Source organism: Aquarana catesbeiana, linkage group LG09 (genome assembly GCF_042186555.1).
Source record: "Aquarana catesbeiana isolate 2022-GZ linkage group LG09, ASM4218655v1, whole genome shotgun sequence".
Classification (NCBI taxonomy): Eukaryota; Metazoa; Chordata; class Amphibia; order Anura; family Ranidae; genus Aquarana; species Aquarana catesbeiana.
The window spans coordinates 168715992-168737640 of NC_133332.1; positions in this window are offsets into that span (position 1 = coordinate 168715992).

The following is a 21649-nucleotide window of genomic DNA, read 5'->3' on the forward strand; positions in this document are numbered from 1 at the left end:
ATCCATATTTCAATAAATTGGGTAGCCTGAGATATGGACATTGTTCTTCCACGAAGCCAGTTCGAAACTGGGGAGTTCCCACATGTTCCAGTATGCTTCTACTAACGGATAGATTTTCTTGGTAAAGTTTATTTCTGTTTTTATCCCTTTTTATTTTCATAGCAAATTGCCAATTGGTGTGTCTTTCTGCATTCTTTGTATTTTTTTTGGTAAATCTTTTTTCTTTGTATATCTTATATGCACTGCCCACTTTCGGGATATTAAATGATAAAATTAATAAGTGACTTCTGTGTACTAAGCTAGGACTCATATCTCTGGAGAGGTTGTTGTATTTTAGTGCCTAAGTACTCGGTTTAAGTTACGTACCAATCGGTATGCAATTGCACTGTGTGTTGGCAGATTGCATGCAGATTGTAAGCTAACAGGTCTTCCAGACGGAGATCTGTGTGTGTGGTGGCTCAGCAGACCAGTCTGCGGACAAACTGTTGGGTGGTGGCAGGCTATCGTTTATTGTGTGTCTGGTGTGTGGGTGTGGGGACAGTGGGAAGAGTGATTAACACCGGGGTTCAAGCTTGCAGGATAGCTGGAGGAACCCTAGAAGTGTATAGTAATTGCTAGATTGCTCCCCAACCCTTAGAGTGCACCAGATTGTATGTAAGATTCGTATCTGCTTGTGTGTGGTCAGCTAGCTGGATTGGAGTGGAGTCTCCCTCTAGTGGTGGCCAAAGGTAGTGTAGGCTGTGAAAGTACCGCAGCCAGTCTTACATGCGCAGTATAAGTTCCCCCTTATTCCCTTAGTTCCTCATATACCCCGGTCACGGAACGCACGTCGCGGTTAGTTAGTCGCCGTTGGGGTGTGAATTCGTGACAGATTGGCGGCAGCGAGCGGAATTTTGCTTAGTACATTAGTACATGGTTTATTCATTTAACCTGTGTACTAAAGGTTGGAAGCTTGTTAGAAGCAACTGACCTACTTAGTACATTAGTACATGGTTTATTCATTTAACCTGTGTACTAAAGGTTGGAAGCTTGTTAGAAGCAACTGACCTACAGAAGCTCACTCAGTGCATAATTTTTGTTTTGTAGAAGACATACTTGGCTATTTGCTCCCCCACCCCCTCTTGTTTTTTCTTTTCTATCTTTTATTTGGGCAAAAAACTTGGAGATGGTAACCCACGAGATGATATGCTGGTACAAGAGGCAATCCGAAGAGACCGCGATTGACCTCTGTGAGCTAAGAGGCATCAGTACAGTCGGCAAGACGAGGACCCAACTTTTATGTGCGTTGATAGAGGATGACCATGAACAGTTCACCATGGCATCTAAACCCAGAGACGGTGCCATTCCAGATGACTGTGTGAGACAGCATGATTCTGTTCTCAAACCCTCTCAGCGGAAGAAATCACTACAGCAGATGAAGCAAAGAGAGAGAGAGCACAAACTGAACAGTCCCCAAATCCAGCCTGGAAATGCAACATCACCTCCATCTGCATCAAGAACTACAAGAGCCAGACCTACATCTGTGGAAACCTTGAAGTGTTTTGTCTGTAACCAAGGTGGACATTACTCAAGCCTTTGTCCAAAGAGGAGGAGGCCTAGCCCACCAGCAAGTGTGAAAAGTGCTCCCCCTACTGTGTTGCTTGTTGGGGAAAATGTAGGAGACCGAGCGGATAACCTGCAGCCAGTTACCGCAAGTAACAGCGTTACAGTCGGACTCCGAGGTATGGGATCAGAGGATGTCCTAGCTCTTCCAGGATTGAGGTGCTGTGAGGATGTGATCCCAGGGGAAGCCATGTTTGTCACCGGAGGTGGAGGAGCCATCTCTGCCGTGCCTATGGCTTGTGTCTCGTTGAACCTGGACTCTGAAAGCCAAATGAAAGAAGTGGGCAGAGCAGATCCCACGTATGTAGGAGGCCATGCGGATAGCCTGCAGCTGGTTACCGCCGGTAACAGTGTTACAGTTGGACTCCAAGCTATGGGATCAGAGGATGTCCTAGCTCTTCCAGGATTGAGGAGCTGTGAGGATGTGATCCCAGGGGAAGCCATGGTTGTCACCGGAGGTGGAGGAGCCATCTCTGCCATGCCTATGGCTTGTGTTTCGTTGAACCTGGACTCTGAAAGCCAAATGAAAGAAGTGGGCAGAGCAGATCCCACGTATGTAGGAGGCCATGCGGATAGCCTGCAGCTGGTTACCGCAGGTAACAGTGTTACAGTTGGACTCCAAGCTATGGGATCAGAGGATGTCCTAGCTCTTCCAGGATTGAGGAGCTGTGAGGATGTGATCCCAGGGGAAGCCATGGTTGTCACAGGAGGTGGAGGAGCCATCCCTGTCATGCTTATGGCTTGTGTTTCGTTGAACCAGGAATCTGAAAGCCAAGTGAAAGAAGTGGGCAGAGCAGATCCCACAAATGTAGGAGGCCGTGTGGATACCCTGCAACTGGTTACCGCAGGTAATAATGTTTCAGTCGGACTCCGAGATACGGGATCCACGGATGTCCTAGCTCTTTCAGGATCGAGGAGCCATGAGGATGTGGTCCCAAAGAAAGCCACAGTTATCACAGGGGTTGGAGGAGTCATCCCTGTGTTACCAACAGCTTGTGTTGCTTTGCTCAGAGGATCAAAAAGCAAAGTGAGAGAAGTAGGCATAGCAGATGCCAGTAATGTACTATCGGGTACTGACCGGGTGCAGTTGGTAGCCCGCTATGAGCCAAATTCATCCCCCCTGAAACCTGCATCTCCACCTGAAGCCCCGGATTCACGTAAAGTACTGTTGGGTGACTCAGTGCACGTTGGGAACTCTGGGGAGGGTCAGGGGACTAGTGACTGTGTGCCAGGTCCAGGCCCTAATGGGTTTCGGGAGCCAAGGCCCAGAGAGGAAACTAAAGTCACAATGAACTCTGAAATTGATAATGTTTTGTGTGATGTAAAAAGTCATGATCTGTGCTGTGCAGACATTCCCTCTGCTGCAGTGGTGACTCTCAGGGCCCACCGGGCTGCCCCAAACTGGTCATTGCCCACTGCTACAGAGGGACTGTCTGTGAAAGGGCCCAATCCAACTGGGTCGGACCCTTGTGAACTTGGTCAAGCAGGCCTGAGGTCCCCTCAACCTGTTGTCTCCCTGGCGTCTGTGGCAGATCGCTCTGAGTCCCCTGAGGCTGTTAAAATTGACATCAGCCTGGAGGAGTACAGAGGTCTGGCTGATGGACTGCCAGTTGGGGATGGCGGGATGAGGGTGTATGGGGAACAGGACTGTGACTCTGTAACCACTTGTAAAGAAAAGGAATGTTTTGAAGTACCTGCTGAAAAGGAAAACTGTGTTTTAGTAGATCCTGGTACGGACAAGCAAGGTGTGCTTGTAACCTTATGTGAGGCAAAGTCTTCTGTAGTCTGCTCCTCTGCCATCACAGCTACCAGTACTTCCATTGTGGATTCTGGGCTGTGCATCACAGAGGAAAGACCACAGGGTGAGGGGGCAAATCTGATCCAATCTGACTCTACTCCCTTGGCAGTTGCAGCTGACAGCCCTGAGTTCTTAGGGGATGATACATTTGTTGCCAGCCCAGAAGAACTCAGGTGTTGTGCCAACAGATGCTCTGCTGAGGATGGAGTAGGAGTATGGGATGTGGGTCAAAGGACAACCCCAGGTGGAATTCAGTCTTCTGTGATCTTCTCCTCTGTCACCATAGTTGCGAGTACTGCTATTGCGGATTCATTGCTGTGTGTCACTGAGGGAATATTACAGGGTGACAGGGCAAATTTGGCCCCATCAGGGCCTACCATCTCAGCAGCTGCAGCTGACAACACCGGGTACTTTCTGGCTGATAAGTCTGATGTTAGCCCAGAGGAACTGAGGTGTTGTGCTGGCAGGCCTTCTGCTGAGGAGGACAGAGTAGGAGAGTATGACACGGGTCAGAGCATGACCCCTGGCAGAATAAAGTGTTTTGTGGCTTTATCCTCTGTCCCCACAGCTATGAGTATCATAATTGAGGATTCGTTGCTGTGCATAACAGGGGAAGAACTGCAGGATTATGGAGGAAAACTGACCCCATCTAAATCTGCTCTCTCAGAGGCTGCAGCTGATGGCACTGCGTTCCTACAGGCTGATATGTTTGGTGTCAGCGTAGAGGAATTCAGGGGTTGTGCTGGCAGGCCTTCTGTTGAGGCAGAACGAGAAAAAGTGTGGGAGACAGGCCAAAGAGTGGAGGCCCTGGTACCCAAGTCATGGACCACCCAGGGACGGCCTTATGCCAGGCTCAAACATCTGGGTGTGGTAGCTCATAGAGTACTACCAGATGGCCAGGGCCAATGGCTGAGAATGCTGACAACACACAATGACAAATTTGCCTGTACCCTTTCAGTAGGTAGTCAGTGGCCAGTGGATGAAGTGGATCCGCAGGGCAATCTGCTGGCCAATCCTGATCCAGACCCGTTAGGATCAGTCAGAGAGGGGTGCGGTCGCCCTCTCCTATCTGCAAAGGGACAGGCTGAAATGTCGGTGGTGCCAAGCTTCAGTTGGGGGAACCTTCACCCCCATCTTAGGGAATCTTCCATGCAGACGCGTTAGCTGACCCGTTTAGGCTCAGCTGTGCGTCATCTGGAAGGGGGAGATGTGACAAAAATATAAGCGTAGGATAGTTTTGCCTTAACTAGATGTGGTGTGATCGTTAGAAGTAGTGTAAATGTAGATGTAGTTTAATTCTGGGTTATTAAAAATATAGTATTCTATGTCAGTCATGCACATATGTTCTGTCATTAGCATTTGAAAAGGACAGAGATTTTTTCTAGGATCAATGTGACACCTAGATGCCAATAAAAGCTCCCAGTACAGTAAACATAGATTGCCAGCTTCCTGAGGCTCAAAGAAATCTGCTAGTCATCTTGGCCACATGGATCTGCAGGGGGCATTCACAAGGCTCCGGACAGTCTGTAAGCTTTGATTAATATCAACAGATCTAAGGAACCATTTTTATCTCTCATAAAAGCTAAAATATTAACGACAGAGAGATGAAAATAATTCCTTTTGATCGTACACCTGATGGGTTACGTGTACATGTAACTCGGTATGTTTAGCAGGTGTGGAATCCTAGAGAACCACACAAAACCGTTATATGGCGCCTGATTGCGGCAGGCAGGCAGTGATTGGTACTGTTTCGATCGGCATGATGCGCTGGTATCGGAAATCCTATCCATGACCCAGCAATCGGCGCCATTCTGGGCCAATTTGACTCTTGTCATTTCAGAACACAAAACATTTGTGGGCTGAGACAGGAACACCCCCCCAGGGTTGATTGGCCAAGGGCTAAAGTCCAGCCCGCATCCATATTTCAATAAATTGGGTAGCCTGAGATATGGACATTGTTCTTCCACGAAGCCAGTTCGAAACTGGGGAGTTCCCACATGTTCCAGTATGCTTCTACTAACGGATAGATTTTCTTGGTAAAGTTTATTTCTGTTTTTATCCCTTTTTATTTTCATAGCAAATTGCCAATTGGTGTGTCTTTCTGCATTCTTTGTATTTTTTTTGGTAAATCTTTTTTCTTTGTATATCTTATATGCACTGCCCACTTTCGGGATATTAAATGATAAAATTAATAAGTGACTTCTGTGTACTAAGCTAGGACTCATATCTCTGGAGAGGTTGTTGTATTTTAGTGCCTAAGTACTCGGTTTAAGTTACGTACCAATCGGTATGCAATTGCACTGTGTGTTGGCAGATTGCATGCAGATTGTAAGCTAACAGATCTTCCAGACGGAGATCTGTGTGTGTGGTGGCTCAGCAGACCAGTCTGCGGACAAACTGTTGGGTGGTGGCAGGCTATCGTTTATTGTGTGTCTGGTGTGTGGGTGTGGGAACAGTGGGAAGAGTGATTAACACCGGGGTTCAAGCTTGCAGGATAGCTGGAGGAACCCTAGAAGTGTATAGTAATTGCTAGATTGCTCCCCAACCCTTAGAGTGCACCAGATTGTATGTAAGATTCGTATCTGCCTGTGTGTGGTCAGCTAGCTGGATTGGAGTGGAGTCTCCCTCTAGTGGTGGCCAAAGGTAGTGTAGGCTGTGAAAGTACCGCAGCCAGTCTTACATGCGCAGTATAAGTTCCCCCTTATTCCCTTAGTTCCTCATATACCCCGGTCACGGAACGCATGTCGCGGTTAGTTAGTCGCCGTTGGGGTGTGAATTCGTGACAGCAACAAACTATGGTAGCTATGAATTTCCATAGGCAACGCTTTAAATTTTTTTTTACGGTTACCAGGTTAGAGTTACAGAGGAGGTCTAGGGCTAGAATTATTGCTCTCGCTCTGACGATCGCGGCGATACCTCACATGTGTTATTTGAACACCGTTTACATATGCGTGCGTGACTTCTGTATGCGTTTTCTTCGCTGCGCGAGCTCGCGGGGACGGGGGCGCTTTAAAAAATTTTTTTTTTTTATATATTTATTTTATTTATTTTTATACTTAAAAATTGTGTTAAAAAAAAAATGTTTTTTTTTACTTTTAATGTAAACATCCCTTGTGACAGTAATAGGTGGTGACAGGTACTCTTTATGGAGGGATGGGGGTCTAAAAGACCCCCCATCCCTCCTTTACACTTCAAAGTATTCAGATCGCCGAAAACGGCGATTCTGAATACTGTGTATTTTTTTAAATTCGGCGCCATTGGCAGCCGAGTAAACGGGAAGTGACGTCATGACGTCGCTTCCGCGTTTACATTGAGAAGGCTGGAATGAAGCCGCCCACGGCTTCGTTCCAGCCCGCCCACAGCAGAGGCAGACGATTGGACACCGGGCCTCCCGATCGCACGGGTGGCCCGGTAAGAGCGGCGGGAGGCGGCGGGAGGGAGGGATGTCCCCTTCCGCTCCTCCGGTATAACAGCCGAGCGGCTTTTAGCCGCATCGGTTGTTATACATGGGTAGCCGATCGCCCGCTCGAAACAATGGTACCGGGATGATGCCTGCAGCTGCGGGCATCATCCCGGTGTTATGGAAATGATTAAGAGCTCCAATCGAGCCCAAGGTTATCTTCTGCTGCTGTCTCTAATTTTGAAAGTGTTGATATGCATGCATATAAAAGTAAACACTCCGAGACACGCTCACAGTATTACTGTTACACTTCTAATTTATTCAAGGCGGTGTTAATGTTTTATACACACAAATACGTCATTGCTATGTCAGTCTAATAGGTACATCTCATTGGTTAAGAAGATAAAGAAGATGGAGAATTTTCATAACGAGGTTTGGCTCTCTTTGGTTTTATCTCCAGTTCCGCGTTCTTCTGATGTGTGGGAGGTGGGGGGTACGCGCCATCTTGAGAAAATATAGGAACAGAGCTAATCTGTATACTTATATAATGAGTAAGGAGAAAAATATGTATGCACATAAGAAAATAGACATTTTCAGATTACTATTATTATTATCTACATCACATTCCTTCACAATCCCCCCTAAAATGACTATTTTCTCTTTTCTGTCCCTAATACTAAAGGTCCCACTTTGGCCTGGCCCTTCTCCTCAGCAACTCTTTTAGGCTGTATATAGAATTGGGCAGCAACTGTTCACTTCCCTCCTCAATACAGCTGGAGAGGTGCAGTCAGGCGCTATCTATCCCTAAAACCCTATAGGATTGTGAGATTATGGACAGGGAGTGACTGTAGAGGAGTGAAGGGTTTGTCATCTTCCATCATAAGGAGGTCCTCTTCTTCTTGGTGGAGAAATGTAGGTGTGCTATTGTCTACAGCCTTGCTCATTAACTTTTTTACAAAAGGTAAAATACAGCATACAATCAGGGTTAAAAGAACCAGGATTATTAATACCGTTACCCGTATCTGGACGAGCACCTTCTGCCACCCACTCATCCAGCTAAAGTATTGATCCCATGGGTCTGTGATACCTGAGTTCTTCTTCAACTCCAGTGACAGATCTTCTCATTTCTTTATAGCTAAAGTAACCTTACCATTTGGGCCAATATTATCAGGAATGTATGTACAACAGGTTCCCGGTTTTTCCTATGATTTTACAAAACACCTCCTTTCCCCACTAGCACCATGTCTAAGGCCATCCGGTCCTGGAATGTCATGTAGGAAGTGGGGGCTAACTGATCAGAAATTCCCTGGAGGGCATCTTTAGAGTAATTTACAAATCTCTGTTGGTTATAATATGTGTAGTGTCAGGTCACCTAGAGGCTGGGTGACAGATGCACACCGTTGGGATCAGGAGTGCACCGCAAGGTAGTAGACCCTACGGCTGACTGCTGCGGATTGTACCCTGGGAGGTTCAGGAATCAGGTCTACTGGATCACTGACACAGATCCCACTGGGAGCTAGAGCATAGATTCCCCAGGGCGCGGAGTCTAAGAGCCAGCGGGTGTTCACCAGAGTCTCTAGTGGTGAGGATGGACTGCGCTGCAGTCTGGCTCCAGGTCGCGGCCCCCGGGGTCTCACAGCTCACGCTCACACTACAGGAGAAGAGGAAGGAGGCAGCAGACTGGAACAACAAGGAAAGTAAGGTACAAGCCAAGGTCGGTAACCAGAATCAGATGTAGGAAACACAGCAAGTACACACAGAGGCTAACACACAGTGGTTGATCAGCACTGCTGGCTTGCAGTGCACAGGTTAATATAGGGTTCCCTGATAGGGCCTGGGGTGGGGCCATGCTTATAGGAGAGGTTACAAAAGCTGTCAGGTGAGGGTCAGCTGGTCTCTAGAGATGAACACATGGAGACAGGCATGCTGATTGACAAACTCTATTGCATAACCATGACATGTAGTTAATCCAATCTACATTCTTGCTGACAGTTGTTATGGGGATCAAAGACTCAAAACCAGCTTTTACCAGATCCCTGGCTTTAAACTCATCAGGGTCCCCCCTTGTAACCCCTATGACATGTATGTATACATGAGGATCAAAGCTTCCGGAGAGAGCTGCTCGCTTCCTCCTCTGACTGTGTGCTGGGTCAGTGTATGTATCAGGGATATCTTTGGTTAGGATATGGGGGCTTTCTATTTTCATCTTTTTTGTCTAATGCACTCTGTGGTCGCCCATTCTGGCCCTGTGTTCCAACCCACTGGCCCCCACAGAAACCACAACTCTGTCCCCAGTAACTGTCTGTGTGGCATACATATATGTCCTTACCGTCAGGGATATCACTGTACCAATGGCATCACCATGAAGGGTCAAACGGACAAGGTACTATGTCACAGTAATCTAAGGTAAAGGTGGTCACATGTGTACCTGAAGAGTTACACCAAAATGTAATTATGTTATCATTTTTGTGATGGCCACCTCTTGGGCCCCTCCCCCCTAGATCAAACAGAAAAAGGATATGCAGCACCCGAAAGCACGCTCTCCTGCAGTGATAAGCGTGCATTCAGGTGTTCTTCCTGGCCAACTTGACTGAGGTAGCTGTGGTCAGCAAAACTTGGAATGGACCATCATAACTTGGCTCAAGGATCTCCAGACAGTAGTTGGTGTGTTCCTGTATCTAATTCAGGATCTGGAATGGAAGAAAACACCTGGACATGCATTCAGGTTAATTCTCGTGATAATGTGGTTACATAATTAGTCAACACATCAGACTGTAACTGTAACTGTTGTGGAAAGTAACAACCGAGTCTGGGAGCTGAACCAAACAAAATTTCATAAGGGGATAGGGCATGTTTCCCCTGGGGGTGTGTCTGACACTGAACAGGGCAATGGGCTAACTGTCTGGCCAACTCATGGTAGTCTCTTGGGCCATCTTTAACATCCTGCTTTTAGTGTCCCATTCATCCTTTCTACCTTCCCGCTACTTTGAGGGTGGTATGGGATGTGTAGTGCCAACTGAACCCCCAGTGCTGCCCAAATCTCTTTTGTAAGGGTTGTTGTTAGGGCTGGTCCCTGATCTCTCAATATCACCTCTGGGACCCCAAATCTACATACTATCTCACTCAGTAGTTTCTTAGCTGTGGTCCTGGCAGTCGTGACCACTTCCACTAGGGCGTTTTCAAATCTGTCACTTCTTGGCACTTGAGAATGATCAATTTGCATCCTCTGGAATGGGGTATAGGGCTTTTGCCAGGTGTTTCTTCTGTGCTTCTTCTGTGCATCCTGGGTTACATTTGGTGCAGATAATGCATGATCTGCAGAAGCTGTCGGTCAGTGGAGTAACTCTTGGTGCAACACTTGTTGATAAGAGAGTTCATAAAAGTCTTTGTCAAGTGGGCAGCTCCATGTGCCCATTGCACCACAGCTGGGTACATACTCCTGGGTAGACAAGGCTTCTTGTTGCACTCGAATAGTCCATTTCTGAGAGTTGTTCCTCTCCGTTTCCAGCTTTCCTTCTTATCCGCACTTGTTGTTTCCTGTAGTTCTTTTAGATAAACTCTGTCCACTGGGAAAGTCTGTAAGGTAAGCACGGGTTGGTCTTCTTCTACCACCCTGCTGTCCACTTCCCGTGGACCACCAGCTGTCTGTTTGGCAGCTGAATTGGCTAGATGCTTGCCTTAAGCTTCCTTTGAGTTCATTTTGTCGTGTGCTTTACTCAGAATAGTCACTTGGGTTGGGAGAAGCAAGGCATCAATTTTTCACAGGTGTTCCTGCAGCCGTCAGGAATCCTCTGTCCTAGATAACACCATAATCATGGGCAATGCTGAAAGCATATCTTGAGTCCATATGAATGTTGGCTCTTTTTCCCTCTGCCCATTTACGTGCTGTAGTAAGTGCTTATAGCTCTGCCTCCTGTGTAGACATCACCGGTGTTAAGGCTTCAGCTTGTAGAACAGTGTTTTCAGTGGTGACCGCGTGTCCTGTGTGGTCATGGGGTTACAAGTCAAGACTCTACTCCTCCTCCTCCTTTCCCCCCTCGAGAAGTGGAAGAAGGGTGGTAGGGTTCAGTGTTTGACAACTTAATAGAGTAATGCTGTCCAGTAGGAGGGAACACAGGAGTCTCAAGTGTCTGGTAGTGGACAAGTGTTTCGGCTGGATCTTGGTTGAATATGGCAACAACATCATGGGGGGCAAGCACAACGAGGCAGTGTCCGAGGACCAAGTTCAAAGTTTTGTCAAGCAAGGCTTGTGTAGCAAATCCAGCTCGCAGACACAATAGGCCTCCTCTTGCTACCGCATCCAGCCGACAGGAATAATATCCTATGGGGCGTAGGCTGATGCCGTGTGATTGGGTGAGTACACCTGCAGCATGTCCCAGACGTTCGGATACAAAGAACTTGAGCGTTTTGCCGTAGGCTGGGAGCCCTAGCGCCGGGGGTGGCGCACTTAAAGGCTTCAAACTTTAGATATTTCTTCAGGAGACATCTGGAAGGGGTCTGATTGCAGAGCATCAGTAGGAAGGCTTCTGTAATCCATACTCTGCACTAGGAAATTAATCCAAGGAAAATGACAGGTGTTGAGCACCACTGCAATTTGGGCTTTGAGGCTCTGCACCCCTGGTTGGCAAGATAGCACAACAGGGTTTCTGAGGTGACTTCAACAGGGGGTAAGTCAGCTGCACAAAGGAGAAGGTCAACAACATCTTGGAAGAGAATCACTTCCAGCTGTTCCTCTTGTCATGTGTCAAGGATGATAGCCATAGTTTTTGCAGACTGGCTTGGAAAGTTCTGTACCCCTTGTGGCACAACTGTTTAGGTATGTTTCCGTTTCTTTCCGTGGATGAATGCAAAAAGGTACCAGCAGGAGGGGTGAGGGTGGACACTGAAGAAAACGTTTGTAAGGTCCACCTCTGTGAGGTATTTTGCAGTCAAAGGCATCCACAGTAGGTACCTGGTTCTCTTTTTAGGATTCTCTTCTTGGGGTTATTGTGTGGTTTCCGGGGCAATGATGCGCCCTCTTTTAGCTTGACTGAAACTGGTGGCACCTTTAAGTGACCGTTGTCTTCCGGTCCTGTGGACCATAGGCACGCAGGGATTCTGTCAAGTACTTCCTGCAGTATTGAACTTGAAGTTTTTTTTTTTTTTTTCTTCTTCATTAAGTGTCATCAGGAGAGGCAGAGAACACAAAGCAGATTAGTCTTCTAAAGATAGGGGAGTATGTAACTTCATCCCCCCTTCAGGCGTGTCCTGATTGAGGCCTGTAGTCCGGACAACACGTCAGCTCCTAGTAGATTCAAGGGACATGTAGAGGACACCACAAATCTGGCAAACAAATCAGGAAGTGGACTGGAGCGGGGCACCCCATCCATTCCTACGCAGGAAACATCAATAGTGGAAAGAAAAGAATTATTAGGCAGATTCACCACCCTCAACACACTTTTGGCTGCACCCCTGTCCACCTCTGGGACATCTTGGGGCTCTGCATTCTTTTCTGAAGTGACCCCATTTCCCACAGTTGTAACAGATGATCCTTTCCCTGGTATTGAGCAGTGGTGGTGGACTAGTGTAGGCGGGATCTTCGTCATGGGTTACCATGAGGGGCGTTGGTTTTTTACCTTTTTGTTTTTCTATACCTCTGGTCACCAACAATAAATCAGACATTTTCATTGAATGGTATTCAGGGCGGGCCACCATCAGGCCTTTTCTGATATCCTCTCTGAGCCCTGAAACAAAAGCAGTTGATAACATGTGTGTGTGTGCCTTTATGAGTCTAGCATGATACTTCTTCACAGACTCCCCTTTATCTTGGGTAATATCTTGGATTGTGGTCTTCTGATCCCTCAACTTCTCCTTTGCCCAGTCGTGGAGTTGTGCACAGAACTCCACGCCTGAGGTGTAGGAAGTGGCACTTGTCAGGCAGGCATCATTGAAGGCCATCTGCATGACTGGCCAAAAGACATATCCTGCTTTGATTTGGCATAGGCTGATCAAGTCTCTCCAGGCAGCTGAGTAAGTTTCTTGTATCTGCACTATCCTGTGGTAGAAGGGAATTGGCTGCTTCTCTGGGTCAGGCAGACTTGTCACTAAGGCCGCTGCTTGTGATAGAGTAAAAGCGACATACATCACTGGTGCCCCTTCTGGTAACCGAGACTGTTGTTGGGGCAGGGTCTGGCAAGAAGCACTGTTCTTTACGGTTGCCAGCATGTGTTTGAGATCCTCTCGGAACTGAGAGTCTGGAGCCGGATTGGGGGTTAAATCAGTGGGTGGCCTTGCTGCCTGCTGTCGGGCTTCCCACTCAGATGCTTCTTCATCATTAACATATCCGGCCTGAGAATGTGATGCTCCCGTATTGGGGAAGACAGGTGTGTGGTATGAACCATCTTGGTTTAAAACAGGGAGGGCTGGGTACAGGCTGTTTAAGCTTACTGGGTGTACCAAGATGGCCGCCGGCAGGAAGTGCACTGGACTGGGTAGCAAGTGAAGGCATGGGTGCACTAAGATGGCCGCCGGGCTGAGTTGTCACAGTGGGTTGTGCTTGGGTGGTGAGAAAGGAGTGGTTGTTAGACGGAGGGCAGTGCTGTCCCTCCCCTCCTTTGTTTCAAGTTCCAACATATCATCAGCTCTGTGATACACATACATAATACAATTGCCATCTTGCTTAACTTCCTTTATCCAATTTTCTTTATCACACAGGATTTTTCTCCCTGTTTCTTCTACAACATAACTTTCCTCACTTCTTTCAACTTTGTTAACTATTTCAACATCTTCTTTGCAATATCACTTTCTGTTTCTCGGCTAACGGCTTGAGAGGGGAATACATACAACCAAGGAGTTAATATTTTTCTCAGCGTTCTTATCAACAAATTCCTTTCTCCGGTTTAGAGTTGTTCTGACCCATCTCCCCCTCCTCTCTCAGGGCCTCCTAAGACGTAACCAAGGTCTCTAACTCTGTTTTGTTCGTCTGCCGCAGTCTCGGCTGACGGTTTGAAGGGGGAATGAGGACAACTAATGGTTTGATGACCCTCCTCTCTGGCTCTCTGTTCTATCACTTCGAGGGTCTGCCCAAACCCCCCTGTCACCGGGTAATGTACGTTTAATCTCAGTACAAGCACGTCAGGGGTAGTAGGGAGCAACGTAGCAAACAGTAAATCACAAATACACTCACGACAGGACATTACACCTGCCACTCTTCGAACTGCAAAATTTCAGCAGGCTAAAATAACCACAAGGGCAGACCACCTTGCAAAATAAACACGTTTATAGACGTTTTGCTACAAGGGAAACAATCTCATCTCAGAGGCCGAAAGCTCATCTGGAGATGATACTACCCATTCTCACATGTAGCACTCCAGGCTGCAAAGCCAGCAGCTGAAATTCCCCTCAAAGGTTCGTCGAACCTAGAGTAACCCGTCCATAACGTTTGCCACACGGGAAACAATCTCATGCCAGAGGCCGAAAGCTCATCTGGCGATGAGACTACCCATTCACACATGTAGCACCCTTAGACTGCTGAGTTTCGTAGCCCAAAGAATGGCAGACAGTGAACAAAAAATACAGTCAGCAGAAACCCATCAGCAGGTTCGTTAAAACAACCTCAGGCGAGGAAATACCTGCCTCTAAGACAGTCTCAGCATACCGACAGAATCCAGCCGTCAACCGAAAGATAAGAGAGTCGTACAGTGGTAAGAATATAAATCAACTCACCGGTACTGTTAGGGCTGCGCAAACCCCACTCTCATTAATCAGTTAACGCCCGAATGCTTGTCGCGGTATAACTTCGACTGTAGCCTGAGGTCCCGGGTTTCGGCACCATCTGTTATGGAAATGATTAAGAGCTCCAATCGAGCCCAAGGTTATCTGCTGCTGTCTCTAATTTTGAAAGTGTTGATATGCATGCATATAAAAGTAAACACTCCGAGACACGCTCACAGTATTACTGTTACACTTCTAATTTATTCAAGGCGGTGTTAATGTTTTATACACACAAATACGTCATTGCTATGTCAGTCTAATAGGTACATCTCATTGGTTAAGAAGATAAAGAAGATGGAGAATTTTCATAACGAGGTTTGGCTCTCTTTGGTTTTATCTCCAGTTCCGCGTTCTTCTGATGTGTGGGAGGTAGGGGGTACGCGCCATCTTGAGAAAATATAGGAACAAAGCTAATCTGTATACTTATATAATGAGTAAGGAGAAAAATATGTATGCACATAAGAAAATAGACATTTTCAGATTACTATTATTATTATCTACATCACATTTCTTCACACCGGTATAACCCCCGAAAGCTGAGTATGCAGATGTGCGTACGGTCGGCGGGAAGGGGTTTTAATCTCCTCTTCTCAAGAGAGAATAAATTCATTTCCTCTAATCTTTCCTCATAGCTAAACTCCTCCATAACAATGATAGACTCTCAAAAATTAGTGTGAAGAGTTGCCACCATCCCTAGATATACAGAAAAGAACCTCATGTAGATGGGATTTTAAGGGCAAAATTATTAGCAAAAAATTGATTAAAAGAAAAGATCAATTTTATTTATACAAAAATTTAAAAAGACAGATTTGTACAAAAACACATGTGCACAGACAATTACAATTGTGATGTGTTACAGAAATGACAAAAAATTATTTACTCCAACGCGTTTCGAAATAATTAACTTTAGTAATCTTCTTCAGGGATAAATTTTTGCCATTATCTGAAAGGCACAAAATGTAATATAAATATACAAACATTTTTAGCATATATATAAAAAATCTATGCTGAAATACAGAGAAAACTCACAAAATGATGATTGACTAAAAGGTTTTCAATGGATCATCAAATATTCACCTAATCCGTACAGGTCTTTGATCATGCAGAAGAACCCCCAGATATTGGAATCCAAAAAGAGATGCCAAATCGAGAGAAGCAGCTAACCGCTGGACTAAATTAAGAAGGACGTTATTGTAGAATCTATGGAGGGACACATAGCAAGTGGTAAACATATTAAAAAAAAAAAAAAAAAAAAAAAACCTTACACGAAATGCAGGAATTTTGGCGCCATTCCAGACAGGAAATATGTGATGGATAATATTTCAAGTATGAAGAAACAAGATTTGCACGATTCCAGATGAAAGTATAGAATCCCAACCCTAAAAAGATTTTATTGAAAAAGAAAAGAAAAGAAAAAATAAGTACTAGAATGAAAATGAAAAAAATATATATAGGCACACCTAGTTTCAATGTGGAGCCAAATCTTGTGCATTCCACATTGCTCAAAAAGAATATATATAAAAAATAAAAATAAAAATAAAATGAAAAATGAAAAATAAAAAAAGAAACCAAACAATGAATCATACGACAAATGAAGAGAATAAAAAAAAAAAAAAAGAAAAAAAAAAAAAACAAAAAGGAAAAAAAGGGGGAAAAAAGAAAAAAAGGGAAACTTCCCACAATGAAAATCAGGAGTTTCTGATCATTCAAAAAGATACACCAACTAAACCAATAGAGAAAGTTGGTTATAAAATCCCCAAGGGGGAGATCACAAAAGAATCTCCAAAAATAAACTTCACAAGAAAAGCGAAAGCTCAAACTCATGAAGGCTGTTACAACTGCATGAATACATCAATATGTCCAAAAAAGATTGTGGCTTACCACAAACTTCCTATGTGTTTCTCCCATGTCTGGGCATGAAACCCGCCCAGGATCCACAAAACCGGCTCCAAAGATGAGGGAAATCCCTCAGTGTAGCACAAGAAAAAAAAGGGAGATCAACGCGCCCTGCTGTGTCAATCCTCCAAGAGAGGGTTATCAGGATGACGCTGGCGGCTCGGGGGTTCCCAGCGTTCTCCTTATAAGGCCCATGCTCGTGCACTGCCTAGCGGGCGTCGGGAAATGACGCCGCATCAATAACAGCGGCGACGTCACTTCCTCCGCTCCGCTCGCACGGGCAGTGTGTATTGACGGCAAGAAGTAAGGGGAATGGGGCCGGCATCTGGCCACGCCTATACCCTTATCGTCTATAGCAAAAAGGAACCTACATTGCTGACAGTATCGTTTCGTCATGTCCCGCATTGGATTTGATAGGAGTACACTTAACCTACCCTCCAAATCTACACAGCCCGAGACTTATCCAATCAATGAGGGAATGAATTTACCTAAATATAGAGCAAAAAATTAATGAAATATAAAAATTATATTTGAATTGAAATGATCTTGAGTTATCAAGACAATTTCAATATAGGACTGAATGGGTAACAAGGAAAAAACCCATGTGCAGTCTAGAGCTGGGACATCAGAGGGAAAACCCCAAAAAGGGGTACAAAAAAACCCTAAAAACGAGAAACTAAAAACCCCCGACACAGGAAATTCCACCCATATACCGGCAAGTGGCGTCAAAGGCACCACTGACAGCAAGGGAGGAGGAACGGCCCCCAACTAGAAAGTGGGGGCCCCCCTGTGCCGGGTGCATGATATGACCATAAACCGGGGTAGATGAAAACAGAGACTGCATGGGAAACCTTTTTTGTCATACAATAAAAAAAAATATAAAGAATACATAAACAAAAGAACAGTATCAAATATTAATGTTCCAAAGAACATGCCTCATCCACAAAATATAATTTCAAAAAGAAAGAGAAAAAGAAAAAGACCCCAATAGACATCATCATTCCAGCTATTTACCTACTGGTTAAATTGAATAGGAGAAAAAGAAGATGGGAAAAGGGAAAGATCAAGAGAATTCGGCAAAAAGTAGAGGGGAGAATATGTCAAATTAGATTGAATCTGTTTTTCCAGAACTAAAGCCATCGAGGAAGGGCCTAAAGCTCTCTGCCTCATTGAGGCCTGGTGGGGTGGTGGCATCTAAATGTCTGATCCATCGTGTTTCACGTTGTAGAAGCGTTTTATTCCAGTCCCCAACTCTGATGGGGACATGGATGCGATCCACAACAGTAAAGTTTACAGATGGCATCCTGTATCCATGCCCCCTGGCTACATGTCTGCCAAGGGGAAGATACAGGTTGCCTATCTGCATGCTCTGCAGATGTTTACTGACCCGTTGACCAAATTCTTGGCGGGTCTTTCCAATATAAAAAGCGCCGCATTGGCACTGTACCAAATAAACCACCCCCCGAGTTTTACAATTAGCAAAGTGTTTAAGTTGGAAACGTTCGCCATTTGGTAATACAAAAGAAGTTCTCCTACCAATGACTTTACAGAAAGAGCAAGAACCACAGGGAAGGTCCCCCAGGTTTTACAGGGGTCGTGTCTTTGGTTCCCCTTATATTCACTTTGGGTTAGTAAGTCAGCCAAGGAACCTGCCTTCCTAAAAGTAATCTGAGGTTTAGGAGTAAGGAAATTTCCCAAAATGGGATCCTCGGTCAAAATTGACCAATGTTTTGTGAGGATTTTCCTTATATTATTGTGTTCATTCGAGAAACGTAAGATAATCCTTGTTGTATCGTCCTGTTTACGGATTTTGGTCTTAAATATTAAAGCATGTCTATCCTGATCTTTAACACGGTTGAAGGCTTTTTTTAAGGAGGATTTCGTATAACCCCTTGTAAGTAGTCTTGCGCTTAATTTGTCTACCTCACATTGGAAAGTTTCCATAGTGGTGCAGTTACGTTTCAAGCGTAGAAATTAACTGAAAGGTATCGATCTTTTGAGGGGTTCAGGATGGAAACTGTCGGCATGCAAAAGAGTATTGCCGGCAGTTTCCTTCCTGTAGAGTCTGCTGGCAAGCTTGCCATTCTTGTCCTTGTATATAGTGATATCTAGAAAATTAATCCGATGATGATCATAGGACATAGTAAAGAACAGGTTCAAGGTATTTTGGTTCATTGCTTTAAGACAGCCTTTTAGGATGTCTTCTGGGCCATTCCATATCAAAAAAATATCATCTATGTATGTTTGCCATAGAATGATATGTTCCGTGTACATGGTTAGATGCTCATCAGTTAGGAATCCTTTTTCCCACTCCCCCAGGTACAGGTTTGCGTAAGAGGGGGCGCAACACGTCCCCATAGCAACACCCTGTACCTGGAGGTAGTGGGAACCCCTGAACAGAAACACATTATGTCGAAGGATGAAATCAAGCATCTCAAGTATGAATTTGTTAAATTTCCATTCAGTTGTTGCCTTTTGATGTAGCACACGACTGATGGCAGCTACCCCCAGGTCATGTGGTATGCTATTATAAAGTGACTCGACATCTATGGTCACTAAAATAGCCGAATCAGGGATCACCAAATCCTCTAGGACCTGTAAAAGGTGGATGGTATCCTTGGTATAAGATGCCAATTCTAGCACATGTGGTCTGAGATGTTGGTCTATCACTTGGCTAATGCCTTCTGAAATGCTGCCATTGCCCGATATGATGGGGCGGCCAGGGGGATTGTGTAAATCCTTGTGCACTTTGGGGGGTGCATACATTGTAGGGATACGGGGATGTCTGGTACGTATAAAGTCCAATAACTCACCCGTAATGGCCCCCATTGCAAAAGCTTCATCGACCAGGTGATAAAATTCCTGGGTAAATTTGTCAGCCAAGGAGGCTGATATTTTTCGATAGCACTTTCAGTTATTAAGGATTTTCAAACACATATCCTCATATTTAGAATTGTCCATTAGCACAATATTTCCGCCCTTGTCCGATCCCTTAATAGTTATATCTAAGTTGTTCTTCAAAGATTGCAAGGCATTTTGTTGTTCAAAAGACAAGTTTCTAACTGATTTGTCCTTATTCAGGGATTCAATTTCTTTAGTGGTTTGTTTGACGAATAACGCCAAAGCTGGATTCTGATTGAGTGCAGGAAATCTATGCAATTTCCTTTTGAATTGTTTGTGTTGTTGTGTATTATCTATTTTTTCATCCTCACTGTCATCACTCTCCCAGGCATCCAACCAGCCCGACTCTACTCCCTCACTTTCCTGTAGAAGCAGATTCAGGTCCCTAAGGGCCTTAAAATCCGCTGCTCTAAGATTACGTGCAATAGTTTCTTCACGTTTATTTGTTTTTGTATACATGCTTTTTAAGAGTAATTTTCTCGCAAATAAAAAGATATCCTTTACCGTTTCAAAATTATCCAGACTCCTATTGGGACAAAAGGAAAGTCCCAAAGAGAGAACCTCTTCCTCAGCCTCAGTGAGTATGTGTGATGATAGGTTGATTATATTCAGCCTACCATCTACACATTTGGGGTCGGAGTGGGCTCCTGCTCTTTCCGTGTTGTTAAAGCCTGTGTTAGGGACATTTTGTCTAAAAAATCATCTAGCTGGGTTTGACTTTTTGGGATGGCTCCCATATCTTTAGTGGTTTTAGTCATTTTACCTTTACCCACGTTGGATCCCTTGGTGCCTTCAGTAATAGTTTGTGGATGTCTAGGTAAATTCTCCACTTTGCCCCCCGTGATGTATGTGGGGTCTCTACACTTCGCTTTTTGTTAATCTGCTGTAGTTCACCATCCAATTCCTATGCTTTGGCAAAAGGACCCTTCCTTTTCCTAAGAGAATGATCTGTAAAGGAAGAGGCTGAGGAAGAAGCGTTAGAGGTTGTATCTGAGCTGTAGTAATTTTTCTCCTGATTCCTAGGAGATTTTTTCGTTTTGCTCCTGAGATTTTTATTTTGATGCCATTTATAGGCTCTGTTCTCCCCAAAGGCATTTTTATCCCTCCAGAATTTTTTGTCTTTTTTCTGGAGAATAACATTACTGAAAGTCTTAAGGTGTTCCCTCAATTTTTCTTCGAGGCTTTGATAGTCCTCGTGTGTCTTAAGGGGAGTCAGACGATTGTAAAGAGCATCAATCTCAACATCAAGGGTGTTTAGTTGTAATCTCTATTCGTCTTGCAACAATAGCATTACATTTCTAGAGCAATCATTGAGTTTAGATTCCCAACTCTTCTTCAGATTATTAGAAATGTGATCAAGAATTGGGAAAATTTGAATCCTTAATCCTATTGGATTGATGTTTTCTTGGATATATCTATCCAAGGATTGTATGTGCCAATGTAATGCACATTTTTTTCTCCAGTGCTTTAGTGAGACTGTGAAAGAGTGAAGTCAAATCAGTTTTGATTTGTTCTTTTGCTTGGTAGCTATTATGAATGGTGGACATAAGATCTTCCCAATTTTCACCTAAAAGGTTCCCCATTCTCAATAGCCCCAGGAGAAGCAATGGAAGATGAATAAAACTATAATCCGGCCCTCAACTGGACCAAGGATCAGGTGGAATAACCAGAAATTGGAAGTATCTCCCTTAATTAAGGGCCATCCCTGGAAATTCAAAACAACTTAAAGTAGAAGTCCGAATTGGGGTTCACATCTAAAATGGGAGTCAATGTGTGAGAATATGGGTGTATTATCCACCCCTGAAATTTATAAAATGATAGACTCTCAAAAATTAGTGTGAAGAGTTGCCACCATCCCTAGATATACAGAAAAGAACCTCATGTAGATGGGATTTTAAGGGCAAAATTATTAGCAAAAAATTGATTAAAAGAAAAGATCCATTTTATTTATACAAAAATTTAAAAAGACAGATTTGTACAAAAACACATGTGCACAGACAATTACAATTGTGATGTGTTACAGAAATGACAAGAAATTATTTACTCCAACGCGTTTCGAAATAATTAACTTTAGTAATCTTCTTCAGGGATAAATTTTTGCCATTATCTGAAAGGCACAAAATGTAATATAAATATACAAACATTTTTAGCATATATATAAAAAATCTATGCTGAAATACAGAGAAAACTCACAAAATGATGATTGACTAAAAGGTTTCCAATGGATCATCAAATATTCACCCAATCCGTACAGGTCTTTGATCATGCAGAAGAACCCCCAGATATTGGAATTTATTTAT